The following is a 15,586-nucleotide window of genomic DNA, read 5'->3' as shown; positions in this document are numbered from 1 at the left end:
TGCACTGCGCAGCTTGCAGGATCTTAGTTCCCTGACCAGAGATTGAACCCAGGCCTTCAGCAGTGAAAGCACAGAGTCCTAACCACTGGACCACCAGGGAATTCCCAAAAAGGTATGATTTTAGAGGGTGTTGTTTAATTTCCAAGTATTTGGAAAATTTCCTTTTGCCTTTCTCTCACTGATTTTTAATTCAACTCCATAATGGTCAGAGAACATACTTTGTATAGTTTCAATTCTCTTAAATTGTTAACATTTGTTTTCTGACCCAGAATTTGGTCTATTATTGGCGCTTGAAGAAAAAAATGTGCATTCTGCTATTGTGGGTAGAATGTCTATAAATGTCATTTAGATCCTGTTGGTTGATTGTGTTGTTTAGGTCTTCTATATCTTTGCTCATTTTCTGACTCTTAGTTCTATCAGTTGCTGAGAGGGGGATGTTGAAGTCCCCAATTATAATTTCTGGGATCAATGTTTTATGAGAGATCAATTTTGGAGTCCCTGTGTAAGAGAAAAATTAGAAAATTTGAATACAAATTTAAGTAAGGAAGTAAATATTAATTTAGAATGAGAAAAAAATCACAACAAATTATACATTTTGGAATGCTAACATAAAATCTACAAATATCACAAAATCCACAAAACAATATAGTATGTTTATTATTTTACTGCCTGACATACTTCTATAATACTTTTTCCCTACATTTTTTGTCTGGATGCTCTTTACTTGCCTCTGCATATGACAGTGATCTTGTTTTATCATATTTGTATCAGTTGAACAGATCATTCAGTGTTTCTTCAAGTATGGTTGATCAAAAAATTTTTTATTACTGATAAGGTTTTTTTTTTTAGCTTGACAACTTGTAAGTTTTTAAGATTGTAGTCACATTTGGGGATGCTTCTATTAGGTTTCATTTATAGGAGCTATAAAATTTGGGAGAATTTTCTCAGACTAGCTTCTGGCTCTGTACTTCTGGTACAAGTGCCATAGGATGTGTTCATATTGCAGCACAACCTCTGGCCCTGCACCTTGATGTTACGATACTGGGAAAGTCAGACAATGGCTGGAGGAGTATTCCTGGAAGCTATTCCTCCGCAAGGATGGCTAGCAATAAAATACTAGTCACAGAAGTGACTGTGAATCATATAACTATTCTCCCACTCAATTCTAGCAAATTGTATCCCAAGCTCAACTTCCCTTTAACTGGATCCCAAAATGACTCCAACCACTCTAATACTACCTGACACAAGGAGAACTGTGATAGAGGGGAAATCAGAGTAGGAAGAGACAATGCCCTTAACCAATTTTGGTTGAAATATATTACTTTTGCAGGTTTTAGAAAATGGTACAAACACATGAACGTATTGCTAAGGCACCTTCCAGGACCTTGGAAAGGGCCTGTGCCAATGGGGGTCTTTGAAGCCTAACCTTCATTAGTTTCATTGAAAATTAAGCCCTGCTGACATTTTAATGGGATACAGAAAGAAGGGAGGTAAACACTTGTACTTAGTCTGCTATCTTGAAGCAGAAGTTTCTTGGATGTCTTTTTTTTTTTAACTCTTTATTATGAAAGTTTCCAAGTATACCCAAAAGCACTGAGAATGGTATAATGGATATTCATGGTTCTCATCAACCAAGTTCTAAAATTATCAAATTTTGCTGATCTTGTTTGTTTGGATGCTTCCAGTTCAAGACATTGTAGGGCATAGATACAAAGATGAATGAGACATGGATTCTGCCTTCATGTATGTACCTGGTGAAGAAGATGAGGCATGAGCCCAACACACCATGTCATACTGCCCAAAGGAGAACCCGGGACCGTGGAAGGAGAAAACACCTTCAGCCAGGAATGACCAGTAAAAGCTTCAAGGAAGAAATGGGCTACTTAGGAAACAAGTACATTTTTTTACCTTGTTCAAGCTAAGACAGAATTGAAGTATCTGAAATACATATTTCTGATTTTTTTACTCTAGAATGTTCCTCTTGGCTTTGGGGAAATAGTTCAACCTCTTTGCTCTTTATCTAGATCTCTAATACTCAGATTCATCCAGATTTGAGTAACATTTATTGAGTGCTTGGTAGGTGCCATGCATTTTCACATACGGTATTTCATTTAATCCTCACAACAAGCCTGAGAGACAGATATCATCATCCCCATCCTTGAAGATGAGAAGACAGATCCAGAGGGACAACCTGCCTAAGGCTGCACAGATAAGAAGCATAACTAAAATCCAGAATTCTAATTCCACTTTTAGTATTCTTAAAGTTATACCTGTATCTGCATGGCACGTTCCCTAAACTTTTCAAAGGATTTCCCCAGTTCGGAAACCCTCTGTGGTTCCCAGTCACTACAGGGTAAGACTGATAATGAAAGTCCTTACACTGCCATTTCCCTTTCTCTACAATCCAGTCTTTGTTTTCCTTCAACTTTGTCTTCCATTCACAAGACTGCATCTGAACCCTCTTCTGCTGTCTGGGAAGTTGCCTTCCTCATGAAGCAGAGCCCACCTTTCACAATGGAAATCCAAAGCCCGTGTGGTCATTCTCCCAGCCTCCCTATCAGTTAGAGCTGTGCTGTCATATATGATAGCCACTAGCCACATGTAGCTATAGAGCACATGAAATGCAGTAGCGTCACAGTTTGAAATGATAATATTTTGGATATATTGGCTTAAATAAAATATGTTGTTAAAATTAATTTCACCTTTTTCTTTAATTTTCTTAATGTGGCTACTAGAAAATTTAGGATTATGTATATGGCTTGCATTATATTTCTACTGGACGGCATTGAGCTAGAGTGTTAACATGTGACTGGGTTGTGTCGATCATTTGTCCCCAGGCTTGGGACTGACAGCTAGCATGGTGAAGTCACAATGACCCTCTGTTCTAATGAGAGTAGTGGCAGCGATAGTAACTATATCTGTTTCCAGGGGCAGCAGTGACATCATCCCGTGTCTAGGTCAAGTGGTGTTGGTGGTCCCAGTTTTGGTTATCTCTATCCAGCAGGGGATACAGGGGTGGCTCCTCGGGACCAGTTCTGGGCATAATGTTGAGTGTTGCTCCTGAATATCCTACAGGCACCCAGTATTCTTCTAACGAATGCCTTTTCTGCTAAGGCTCTTCATGAATTCTCTCCTCTCCACCCCAGTCCACAATGATTCTTCTTTCCATATCAACAGTGAATCAGATCCAAACTACACACTTGACACTTGACCTGTGCTAGTTATATTATCACAGGAAAGTACCTTTCTCCTCAGCCAGACTAAAATTCCCCAGGGCAGGAACCCTGTTTTTTTTGCATAATTGTTTCTCAGTAGCTGTCAGGTCATCTTGGTTATGTCATCTCTGGAGGAATACTTGTTAGCTATCGCTGCAGAGCTCTGAGGTAGGCAGAGCAGCTATCACAATTCCTGTTCATGCAGATGAGGAGACTTGCTCCGTGGGGTAGAGGGACTGGCCCCAAAGTCTTGCAGTTGGTTGCTGCCAAATTGAGACAGTAACGCAGAACTCCTCACTGCTCATCCCCACCTCTTTCCTCTACTTCAGAGCCTAGCATATACATATATATGTATGTGTATACACACACACACACACACACACACACACGATGGTGTATTTGTTTCTAGGGCTGCTGTAAAAGTGCCACAAACTGGGTAGCTTAAAATAATGGGTATTGTCTCACAGTTCTGGAGGCTATAAGTCTGAAATCAAGGTATTGACAGGACCATGCTTCCTCTGAAACCTGTAGAGAAATCCTTGCTTGCCTCTTCCTAAATTCTAGTGGTTGGCAAGCAAACTTTGGTGTTCCTTGGCTTGTAGCCACATAACTCCAATCTTTGCCTTTGTCATCACATGGCTTTCTCCCTGTGCGTCTCTTTCTTCATATGGCTGTCTTCTTATAAGGACACTAGTTATTGGATTAGGGGTCCACCCTACTTTAGTATGACCTCATTTTAACTTAACTAATTACATCTGCAATGATCCTAGTCCCAAATAAGTTCATACTGGTTAGTACTTGAGGTTAGGAATTCAACATATCTTTTGAGGGGTGGGGGAATATTCAACCCATAACAGATGTTAACCATAAGAGGAGAGAATACCATAGGAACCAAAGACATTGCCTTGATTCCAGGATTTATTCCAAGGAGGAATCATACTACAGTGGGGTAGAAGGTGGAGGAGTCTTTTTTGGTATATATTCCCACCTACTACTTGGTTTGCTTATGGACTAACTGGGTTTGGTTGACAAGTGTGTGTTATTGTGAGTTAACAGTATAAAAACGATGGTGTATAATTCTGATGAGTAGATGGGATAAGTGACTGTTGCAGTAACCCTGTCACTCTTTGCCAGAGAACTGTCTTTGATGACTAAAGTATTACTTGGGACCTAGATGAAAGAGTTAGTCATACAGTAACAAGCCTAACTGAGGGGATGCAGCTAGCATTTAGGGAATGCACCCATTTTTCTGTATCTCCTCTTTTCCTTTGATCAAACATATAAAAGTTATTAATAAAAAGAAATACAAATTTTAAAAAGACATGAAAAGGAAATGGTAAAATGAGCTCTGCTCTAGTCTGAAAGAAAAGAATGACAGCAGTTTCCAATCAGGCCCTTTGTTGAGATCCTGCACAAGAATAGCAGCATGATTGGGATTCTTAAATGGCAGTAGCTGAAATCGCTAATGAAAGCCTGCTAATGACACAGACTCAAATCACCAAACAAGCCCATCTCGAAATCCAGTTTCTCTAGATGGGAAGGACATGGGCTTTAGGCTCGGCACTATCTCTTAATGTAGAACCCTGGGCAAATGACTTAACCTCTCTAAAGTTTTCTATGTATAAAAACAAGGATAACTACCTAGCAGGGGTGTAGTGAGGATTAAGTGTCTAGCAGAGTGCACAGCACATATAATAGGTGCTCCATTAAATTGAAGCCTTCGTCTTTCTAGTCCTGCAAATATCAGTATATGCAATACAGGGCTTCCCTCATGGTGCAGTGGTTAGGAGTCCGCCTGCCAGCAGGGGACACGGGTTTGAGCCCTGGTCCAGGAAGATCCCACATGCTGTGGAGCAACTAAGCCCATGCAGCACAACTACTGAGCCTGAGCTCTAGGGCCCTTGAGCCACAACTACTGAGCCCATGAGCCACAACTACTGAAGCCCATGCACCTAGAGCCCGTGCTCTGCAACAAGAGAATCCACTGCAATGAGAAGCCCGCGCACCGCAACAAAGAGTAGCCCTGCTCGCCACAACTAGAAAGGCTGTGTGCAGCAACGAAGACCTGGCACAGCCAAAAATAAATAAATTAAATAAATTTATTTTTTAAAAATGCAATACAATCTCTGCCCACTACCCCACCATCACCTACTCTTTCTCTCTCTCTCTCCCCCCCTCTCTCTCATTCCTATTTATAATCTAGCAGAGGAGACATAAACAGGAAATGACTTGCATTTAATTTTAAAAACCAACAAGTGCAAAACAATGTAGTATACCACTGACTATTTAGGTGCTGACAAACTTCCACATTCATGAATGCAACAAACATATTGAGTGACCACCCATGCCAGGCATGGAGCTAGGCATGGGGTATTAACTGGTACCTGAAACATCTTCCCTCTCTCGTGGAGTTCACAGTTTAGTGGGGAGCCAGTGAAAAACAATGAACATATAATTTAAAAATATGTTGAGTGCCCTGGAAGAAATGATCAGGTGCAATGATGGAGACTAAAGAAGAGGGCAGGAGGGAGACTTAGTTTAGGAAGGATAGCCTTTCTGAGGTGACATTTAAACTGAAACATGAAAGATGACAAGCTAGATGTGTAAAGAACCAGAGCAAGGGTCTTCAAGACAGTGGAATCAGCACGTGCAGTGAGGCAGTCAGGAGCTAGAAGTGACTGAGGAGGAGGAGTTCGGGCAGTGTCACCGAGACAGAGGGGCCGCTTGGAGTACACTCCAACTGTTACCATGGCCTCAATGCCCTACCTAATTTGGCCCCTGCCTCCCCCTGACCGCATTTCCTCCCCAGGTGTCCATGCCACCTATTCTTTCTGTCCCTTAAGTGCCCGTCTCATTCCCACCTCACGCCTCTGCTTTTGCTGTTTCCTCTGGAAGGCTCTGCCCCACATGGTCTCATGACTTCTGGCCCCTATGGTCAGTCAGGCCTCAGATCAAGTGTCATCTCTGGAGAGAGATCGCTTGCTAATTACCACTGCTCACTCTCCATCTTTTTGTGGTTTGTTATCTTCCCATCCCTTTTCACTATCGAGCGTTATTTTGTTGATTTTTTAGTCTTTTATTTTCTCCCCTAGAATGTAAGTCCCATGAGTTTATATTACTTACTGCTATAAACCTAGAATCATATCTAGTATATAATAGACACTCAAATATTTGTTGAATTAATGCTGAATGAAATAAAGCTAAAGAGGTAACGTAAGGTAAAAGAACTGATCAAACTGTGTGAGAGAAGAGGACTTCCTAGAAGAGGTATGTTTTGAATTAAAATTGCGGGGTCAAGAGAGAGGAGGTCGTGTGCAGTTACAAAACAAGAATTTAGGAAATTACTCTCTCTTTCACTAGAAGAAAAGTTCGCTTTTTCACTAGATTATGAGCATCTTTAGCGCTGGAGCCGAGTTCTACTAATCTATCATCAGCGCCTAGCCTGGGACCTGGCACATACTAGGCACGAGATAGGTTTTTGCAGAATGACTGCGGGGTGCGCAGAAGGGTGTATTAATCTGGCCGCAGTACAATTCAGGAGAAGCCGGCAGCATCCGTGCAAGGCAGAAGACAGCAACGCCGAAGGTGAACACAGCAGCCGTGCGCAGCGGCCGACACGGCTGCGCATTATTTAGCTCCCTCTCCGCGAGGGTAGGGGACGCCGGCAAACTCGGCGCACGCCTGCGCACTGCATTCTTCCCGCTTCCGACAAGATGGCGGAGGCCAAGTAGCGAGGGGGCGGGGTGTGGCCGCCGGAAACCCGGCCGCTGCTGGGGGGTGGGGAGGGGTACTGCGGGTGAAGGCCCGGGAGCAGCGGGCTGAGGCTGGCAGAATGCTGTTCCTGGGAAGCATTGTTGGCTACCGGTAAGGAAGGCGAAGCACAGAGTTGCCTTCCCGAGCCCCCCGGTGCCCCCTATGTACGCCTCCCTCGGCTCGGGTCCGGTCGCCGCGTTGCCTGCTTCGGTACCACCCTGTCCTCTCGGGTCCTGGAGCTCCGGCGGCGGCAGGGGCTGTGTCCGGCAGGAGAGGAAGCGCCGGGGCTGCGTCCGTTATTCTGTCCTCGGGGCGAACGTCTGGCAGGTGAGTGAAGCTGCAAGCTTCGGCGTCTCCTCCTTTGGCAAACCTTTGTCGGCTTTGCCCCGCCGTTGCTTAGACCCTAGTGGTGCTCAGCCGGACTCTGCCGCTCCCTTGTGTCCACGTCCCACCCCCTCCCCGCCCCGCGCCCTCTTTCAGGCCTCCAGTTGGCCCCTGGCTTTGCAGGTCCTCCGTTCTCACCCAGTGGGTGGGGGTTGCGACGCCTGACGCCCTCCGCACCTTTCCTGGCTCCTAGTGAAGCGTCAGCCCTGCAAGCGGTCTCTCCTTCGCGTTAGGTGGGTGGGTCGTCCTCCTGTTTTAGTCGCCTCCCCATCTTCCTGGTTTCGATCTTCTTGCTTCCTTTAAAAGTTTTTAACTGTCTGGGAAGCTTAGCCGATAGCCTGGCTTACAGAGTTACAAAGAAAAAGCTTGTTATCCAGAGGCCAGTGGATTTTGTTCACCTTGTTGGGGGAATCCAGTCCCCAGGAGACTGGGATGGTTTGGGAGAGTTTGACTCCTTGACCCATCGAACTCCTGCAGAGTTGAGGAATGGTGCCGGTGACGGCAAATGATTGATCATCTAAATTAATCTTTTTCTCACTATCGCAAATCTGGTCTGTAAACTTTGGGTGGGGGACGTAAGTGTTCTAGATCTAGGAAAAGAATTGGGAAGTGTTCGTTTCCTAAAAAGGCTTTATGAATGTAAGAAATGTAATAGTACAAGAAAGGGTGATTTAAGTGATTCTTTTATTCAGTGTTAGCTTACATTGTCCACTAAAGCCTTAGAATCCCGTACTGTCCAAGCCCTTTGTTTTATTTAGAAAGGACTAAAATGGAGAAAAAGCTTTTTAAACTCAAAACTTCTCAAATTTCTTGGATTCTCAGTTGTTGCTACTACTTAACAATCTTTATAGTACTTGATATTTTCTGTTAAATTTAGCCTGTGCCAGTCTCATTTCTCCTTCCTTTAATATTGGGGCAAGAGAAGTCAGAATTATTGGTGTAAGAAGTCCTAAATAACATGGTACCTTGCCAGAGTTCATAAGTGCAAACTGCAGGATCGAAGTGGTAGGGGAGGAAGTTGCTATGGCTGATTCTCCCATCTTTTCCTGTAGTTGGATAATGTGTCAAGAGCCCCAGAATGGTAAAAATGAGGTTATAAATATAAATGGCAGCTTATCCATTGAGATTGCAAATGGGTGGACCTTTTAAAATTAACATTAAATTGAGTGATATCATTTTGTTGAAGCTCTGCTAGATGCTCTCCAAAGTTATTAAAGCACAAACTATCCTTGCCCTATTTGAATTCTATACTAGAAATCTTTAACAGGTGGGTTACAATTGGCTTGAAAGATTTGTTTACTTTTCATTCTTCATGACACACCTCTGCCTTACCCTTTATTGTAGACTTTTGACTTTGGAGCTAGAATTGTTCATTTTAAAAGGAGAGGAGGTAGTTTAATGTTTGATTCCTGTATGGGCTAATTAATTCATTTGTTTGTTGCTAGCCTTCACTTTTCTACAACCAAGGACTGCATGTTTTTAGAGCTGGTTGTCTCTAGTTTTGTGCTTTAAGCTGAAAGGATGTAGGACTGCTGAGCCCCAGTCAGTGGCTCACTACCCTGGGCATTGTGTCGAGACCTTTCTGGCCACAAACAATCACTCTTCCACTCTTAATAGAACCTGTTTTCTCTCTCTTTCTCTCCCCCTCTTCCTCTCTTTAGGAAAACACCCCTCTTTGTCTCTCTATTCATTCAACCCATTAGCCTACTGCTGCAACTCATTTGCCTCCCCTTGTAACTAGGATCCCATGGTCATCAGTTTTTACCAAGCTGTCATTGATGCTTTAGAATGCTTTACTTTCTGTAGGTTTATCTTTCTAGTCCCCTGTCCTGAACAAGTCTAATCACTAGCTTTGTCAGTTTGACCCCAGAAATCCTGAAAGATACAAGAGACAGTTATGTGAGGATATTGGTTTGCTTCCATACCAATTAGTGTTCTGCTTATCTGCTGGATCTTTAGTGTTGATTGTGTTCCTTTTTGTCTTATTTCCTGAAGGTTTTTATAGCAAATAACTCTTCCTTTCCTGAGAAAAATCTCAACCATCTGAGGTACAGTCTTTTCTATCTTGGTATCATTTCCTTATTTACTCATATCTCAAGAGAAGAAATGTCCTTCCTTTTTTTTCAAGAGCAACCTTCTCCAAATGTGTCCACGATCATCCCTCTCCATCTTTCTTTCTCCATAATTGTCCAATATCACTCCTTTTTCAGTCTCTCCCTCTGTAACCTATATACATATTTATGTATACCTTTTACAGGGCTGCCAAAATACAGTGCTCTGTGCTGTGCAATTCAAGGAGGCCCGTCTGAATCTTGAGCCTGTTGTGCCACTGTATTTTTATTCTTTAATCCCAGGAGCCTGGTATAGTAGGAAGAACATTGATTTTTAAGCCACATAGATCTGGTTTTGAAGTCTGCTAAAACCAATTTACTGGCTGTGTGTCTGTGGGCAAGTTACTACTGAGACTCTATTCTTTATCTATAAAATAGAATGTTACAGTTACCTCACAGAGTTGTAATAGAAGGAGTTTAACCCATGTTACATGTCTTTCCAAGGGCTTGGTACATTATGGAGTTCTTAAAAATATAAATTATTCTTTCCTTTACACTCTGACTTCCTTTACCATTTCAGCACTGGTTTTTTAAGTCACCTATGACAGTCTAATTACCAAATCTAATGGCCTTTCCTCAGTCATCCTTGGTTTCCTTAGACCATTTTTGAAATATATTCTATAGGAATAAAATGATCTGATTTCTTGGTTCTTGTGCATTGTACTTCCTGATTCTCTTACTTCTCTGAAAACTTCTTTGCGTTTCCTGCACTGTCTTGATTTTGCTCTCCCCGCTAAACATAGCTGTTTCCTACATCAGTTAGGATGCAAAGTGGTCTTAAAAACAAAAGAAATGTATTAGCTCAGGTAATTGGCCAGTGCATAAGTAGAATTGGTTTAAAGAGTAGTTTGTTCATAAACTTAGCTTTGTTATCAGGGCAGAGGTTCTGTTTTTCTGCTTTTCGCTAAACTTTGTCCTCCTGTTTGGGCTTCATGCTCAGACTGGCTTCCCTTCTAGAAAAAGACAGGTGTCGGCAATGCTCGTGTTAAACCCTTCTTCATTGACTTTCAGAGAGAGAAGTCTTCTCTTCTCCTAGCCTTTGCCCAAAAGTCCTAAGCTTTACTTTGATTGAACAAATGGAGAAGATCATGGTGCCAACCAAGTCTGTCACAATAGCTTTGTCAAGAGGGATGGACCTATTCTAATTGGCCTAATCAGTGGATAAATCCCATCTAAAATGAGAGGAAGGTGGAATGGATCATGGGGAGATAGCAAGCGTTTTCAGGGGTTTCTTTGCTTTTCACTGTGTTCTTTTGGTGATCATGTCCTCTTTTAAATGATGTAAGTCATCATTTTTGTGTGTGTGTTTCTCAGTGCTGTAACTCTACTTCCCTTCTACCCCTTGCTATATATATCTCTACCTTAGATGTACTAATGTAAGCTTACCTCATACCACACTGAATCAATTTGATTTCCATCCACCTACCCTCACCTAATGTGTTTCCATGTGCATGTGTGAAGGTATATATATTTCTTTTCCTCCTGATTTCCTTTTTCTAACCACCTTTCTCTCAGCCACCCAGTCTTGAAACCTTGTAGTCATCTTGGTTCTTGTCCCACTTTCATTCAGATATCAGAGCTTGAACATACCTTATATTAGTTGGGCCCCAGGTTACGTAATACTGAACTAACAGTGATGTAAACAGTATCTCGCATAGAAAGAAGTTCAGAGTTGGAGGATTCCATGGTGAGTCAGTTTAACAGCACAGTGATGTTATCAAGGATCCAAGTGCTTTTAATCTTTACCCATAGCTGCTGACCTTTGTGCTCAGGTTTATCCTCTCATGGCTGCATGTTGCTCTTTCTGCTCCAGGCATCACTTTCTTACATAGCCACCAAAGACAGGAGGAAGTTTGCCCTCCCATCTCTTGATGAGGCAAGTAAACCCTTCACTGAAGCCCTGTATCAGATGTCATCCTGGCATGCTTATGCCCTAGTTGCAAGGGGGCTGGAAAAACCAATATCTGACATTTCAGTCTAGAAGGAAATTAGGTGAATGGCTACAGGGAAGGTAACCAACAATGTCCGTGACGTATCTTGATAGTACTGTATGGAGAAGTAAGCTTAAATAAATGAGAATTTTCAGATAGTATTAGCAAACTTAAAGCACTGAGTTGATATAAGCTATACATGGGATTTTGGCCAATCATTAAGCTAGTCATGGATGACTGATTAAAATTAGATTATCATATAAAATTAGGATATTTGAGTGGTATATCCCAGTTCTTTTAAGGTTGTTGTTAAGTACACTTACGCATGCACTATGAGAAATGGATATATATATAACAACTATTAGGGAATAGATTTGTGGTTCCCCTTGGAGGTGGGAAATATATGGCGATACTTTTGGTTGTCATAGTGATTGTGAGGTCCTACTGACAATTACCAGGTAGAGACCAGGTACACTGAGTGTCCTATGATGTTTGCCCACAAAACAAGAATTGTCCCTTCCAAAATGCCAGTAGTACCCCTATACACTGAAATAGCAAATGCTTTGGTTTTTGAGAGAATTCACTGAGATTCATCTGTATACTTATATTACAAGTGACAGAAAACCAAATTCAAACTGCTTAAACAATAAAAGGCATGATTAGATCTTGTAATTGAACTTCAGCTAGGGCTTCATCCAGCCTGAAATCATCAAGGACTTGGCTCAGTTTCTCTGTGATTCGTTCTGCTCTGTCATTCCCCTTGTTTTGATTTCATTCTCAAGCTAGCTTATCTCATGGTAGCAAATTACTGTAACATTTTCAGACTTAATACCATCATTTCATATATAAGGTAAAGTGAAGAATATCTTTTGTATTTGATTTTGCAAGTATTTGTTGATTACTTCCTCCGTTATGTTACAACTTATATATCTCTATTACATGTCATACTCTATGGGTATTATTTTTATGTCTCATGAATTACCTTGTCTTACTTATCTTTGTATTCTTAATGTCCAGAATACTCTCTGGCTTAATGGTACACAGTAGCCATTTATGGAAAGAATTAATGAATGATGGAGGAAGGATATGGGAAGGGGCAGAGAAAAACAAGAAGGCCCCATTCCTTCAGGAGTTGTTATTGAACCTTGAATTACGAACATTGTACTCCTTCTACCACCAAAGTATGTGTGTCATGCTCTTGTGATTGCGTATGAATTCATTTGAAAGCCTTACTGAATTCTAGTAGTGTTTTGTCATTATTTTCTCAACAAAAATAAAACCAATTACCATCGTTCATTCATTCAACAAATATTTTTGAGAGCCTGCTGTTTGCACATAATGTGACAACAGTGGGAAACAAAACAGAGCCTATGCTTTCTTTGAGCTTAAATGTTAGTGAGGGAGACAGTAGACATTACACATGTGTGCACACTCACGCACACACACTCACATACATCAGGTAGCTAATAGGCTTTGAAGTAAAATAAAACAGGTTTCAGGGGATAAAAAGTAATGGGATACTACTTCAGCTAGGTTGGTGAGGGAAGGCTTTTTGAGAAGCCCTCTGAGCTGAGAGACCTGAATGAAGTGTAGTAAGCCATGGAACTATCTGGGGGAAAATGTTCAGGTAGAAGAAGCAGCGACTTCTAAGATAGAAGTAAGTGTCTTTGGCATGTTGGAAGCACAATACGGAGGCTAGTATGGCTGAAGTAGAGAGAGAAGGGGAGTGTGGCGGAAGAGGTGGTAGGACAGGTACACAGAGGTTAGATCAAGTAGGGTTTTGAAGGTCACTTGAAGACTTGATTTTATTGCGTGAGATGGAAACCATTGAAGGGTGTTAAGCATGGGAATATCCAGGTTTGACTTGTTTTTTGAGAGGTTTACTCTGGCTATGTGTAGAAAATTGATTGTATGAGGCAAGAATGGAAGCAGGAAGACCAGTTAGGAAAATCTTACAGTAATCTAGGTTGGAAATATGGTGCTTGGGCAGGGTTGTCGTGGTGGAGGGCCAGAGAAGTGGTCAGATTTGTGATATATTTAGAAAGTAAAGTAATGAGAATTCATTGATGGAATTGATGTGGAGTGTGAGGGAAAGAGAAATAAAGGATGACTCCAAAATTTTTGACATGAGCAACTGGTTGAAAGATGGTATATCTTCTTGAGATAGAGACTATGGGGCAAGGGTTAGGGGTTGGTGGGAAGCAGGTTTGGAAAGTTAAATCAGGAGATTTGTTGTGGATGTGGCTTTGTTTGAAATACCTATTACATAAACCAACTGGAGACATTCAATAGGTATATATATTCAATGCTAGAGATAAACATTTGGAACATTTGGAAACATTTGGAAATTATCAGTGTATAGATGGTATTTAGGGCCATGGGACCAGATGAGATCACCTGGGGAGTGAGAATGGAATTCATGAAACATTTTGGTACTAAAAATGGGTTCTTATATAGAAGATTGAGAGCTACTGTTTTGGACAATAATAGTTATAGCAGCCCGAGTATGGAGAGGGTAGTGAGTAAATCTCTGAGAAAGAGGTGGAACTTGACCTGGACTTCAAAGGATACAAAGGATAGAAAAGGCTTTTTTCTTCTATCATGCCAAGCATAGTGCCTAGCTTGTGGTGAACAGTCTAAGGTGCTGGTGAATGAACAAAAAAGCATTTAGGCTGGGGAACAGCTTGAGCAGAGGTATGGCAGCAGGCAAAGTCTACAGTGTTTTAAAAGAAAGTCAGAGAACTAAAGAAGACAGTTTGTGTTGGGTGAGTAGTGAAAAGTAGGATTGGGTTAGTCTGTTCAAGGCTTTAAATGCTAAAATGCCAGTTATATTTAACCCTATGATCTAATGATTTTCAACTCTATTTCAGTTGTTAGCACAGTGCCTCTAGTTCTCTGGCCTCTAATAGATGCTTAGTAAACATTGAATAAGTGAATGTGGAATTCCCTACATGTAAGCTTTATCTTTACAGTTTTTTCTCTCTCTCAATAAAGTATACTAGGATGCAAAGTATAGTAAGTCATATGGGGATAACCTTATGTTTGCTTCAATTTATTATTATTTCTAATGATAAGCTTTAAAAACAGTTATACTTTATTACTGATATCAAATTACTTGCGACATCTCTCAAAACTGGTCAGAAAACACCAGGGTTGGCAACACTGAGGTAGAAAAATGGCTGCTCAAGAAACTGAGGAGCCATTAACAGTCTTATATTCAGAGACTAACAGTTATTTTGTTTTTATAGGAATAACTACCTGAAGCCTGTTTGTAGATCATTTTCTCCTTTAGCTGTCAAGGAGCAAACTGTTTTACAATTATGGGAATGTTATTGGCAAGAAAATTGGAGATGATATATCTTTGGGGATCTAATTAAAGTTATAATATTTTAAATACTAAATAATTAGAAATTATCTCTGTTCTAAGTAATTAGCATATCATAGACTACACAATTTAAATGTTAGAAAATAATTTATCTGAATAAAATCATACTGAGATAAAAACTGAAATATTAAAGTTATATTTTAAAGTAACTTTTTTAAATATTTAGGATACTTTAGATTTGTGATTATTTTCTTCAGTTCTTTTTTTTTTGTCTGTGTTGTGTCTTTGTTGCTGCGCGCGGGTTTTCTCTAGTTGCGGTGAGCAGGGGCTACTCTTTGTCACGGTGCGCAGGCTTCTCATTGTGGTGGCTTCTCTTATTGCAGAGCACGGGTTCTAGGCACATGGGCCTCAGTAGTTGTGGCTCGCAGGCTCTAGAGCACAGGCTCAGCAGTTGTGCACAGGCCCATTTGCCCCGCGGCATGTGGGATCTTCCTGGACCAGGGCTCGAACCCGTGTCCCATGCATCGGCAGGCGAACTCTCAACCACTGCGCCACCAAGGAAGCCCTGTAAATCTTATTTTTATTGACTGTATAATAATCCCATTATAAAAATTATTTTTCTTAACTATTTCCTGTAGTTGGTTATTTAGTTGTTCTCTATTTTATTATCATATGGGCAATGAACATCTTAACGCATTATGGATTTTTTTTTTTATCTTGGTCTTTTTCCTTAGGATAGGCTCATAGATGATGGAGTTACTGGATAAGGCTTCATGTCCTTATTCAATTAAACTTTTTTTTTTTTTTTCTTTTTTTTTTTGCGGTATGCGGGCCTCGCACTGTTGTGGCCTCTCCTGTGGCGGAGCA

At 41.2% G+C, this 15,586-nt stretch overlaps 1 protein-coding gene across 5 annotated transcripts in view; it reads left to right on the top strand.

The window, feature by feature from the left end:
- Positions 1 to 6,994: 6,994 nt before the first annotated feature.
- The window catches only part of APC (APC regulator of WNT signaling pathway), a 139,287-nt gene continuing 130,695 nt past the window's right edge, over positions 6,995 to 15,586 (top strand). For all 5 annotated transcript variants that reach the window (XM_060093256.1, XM_060093254.1, XM_060093251.1 and 2 more), the window contains exon 1: positions 6,995 to 7,295. The gene's annotated coding sequence lies outside the window, so the exon portion shown is untranslated. The remainder of the gene's footprint in view (positions 7,296 to 15,586) is intronic.

This window comes from Mesoplodon densirostris, chromosome 3 (genome assembly GCF_025265405.1).
Source record: "Mesoplodon densirostris isolate mMesDen1 chromosome 3, mMesDen1 primary haplotype, whole genome shotgun sequence".
Lineage (NCBI taxonomy): Eukaryota > Metazoa > Chordata > Mammalia > Artiodactyla > Ziphiidae > Mesoplodon > Mesoplodon densirostris.
Note: the sequence above shows the minus strand (reverse complement) of the source record. Positions and strands in the feature narration are given on the sequence as shown.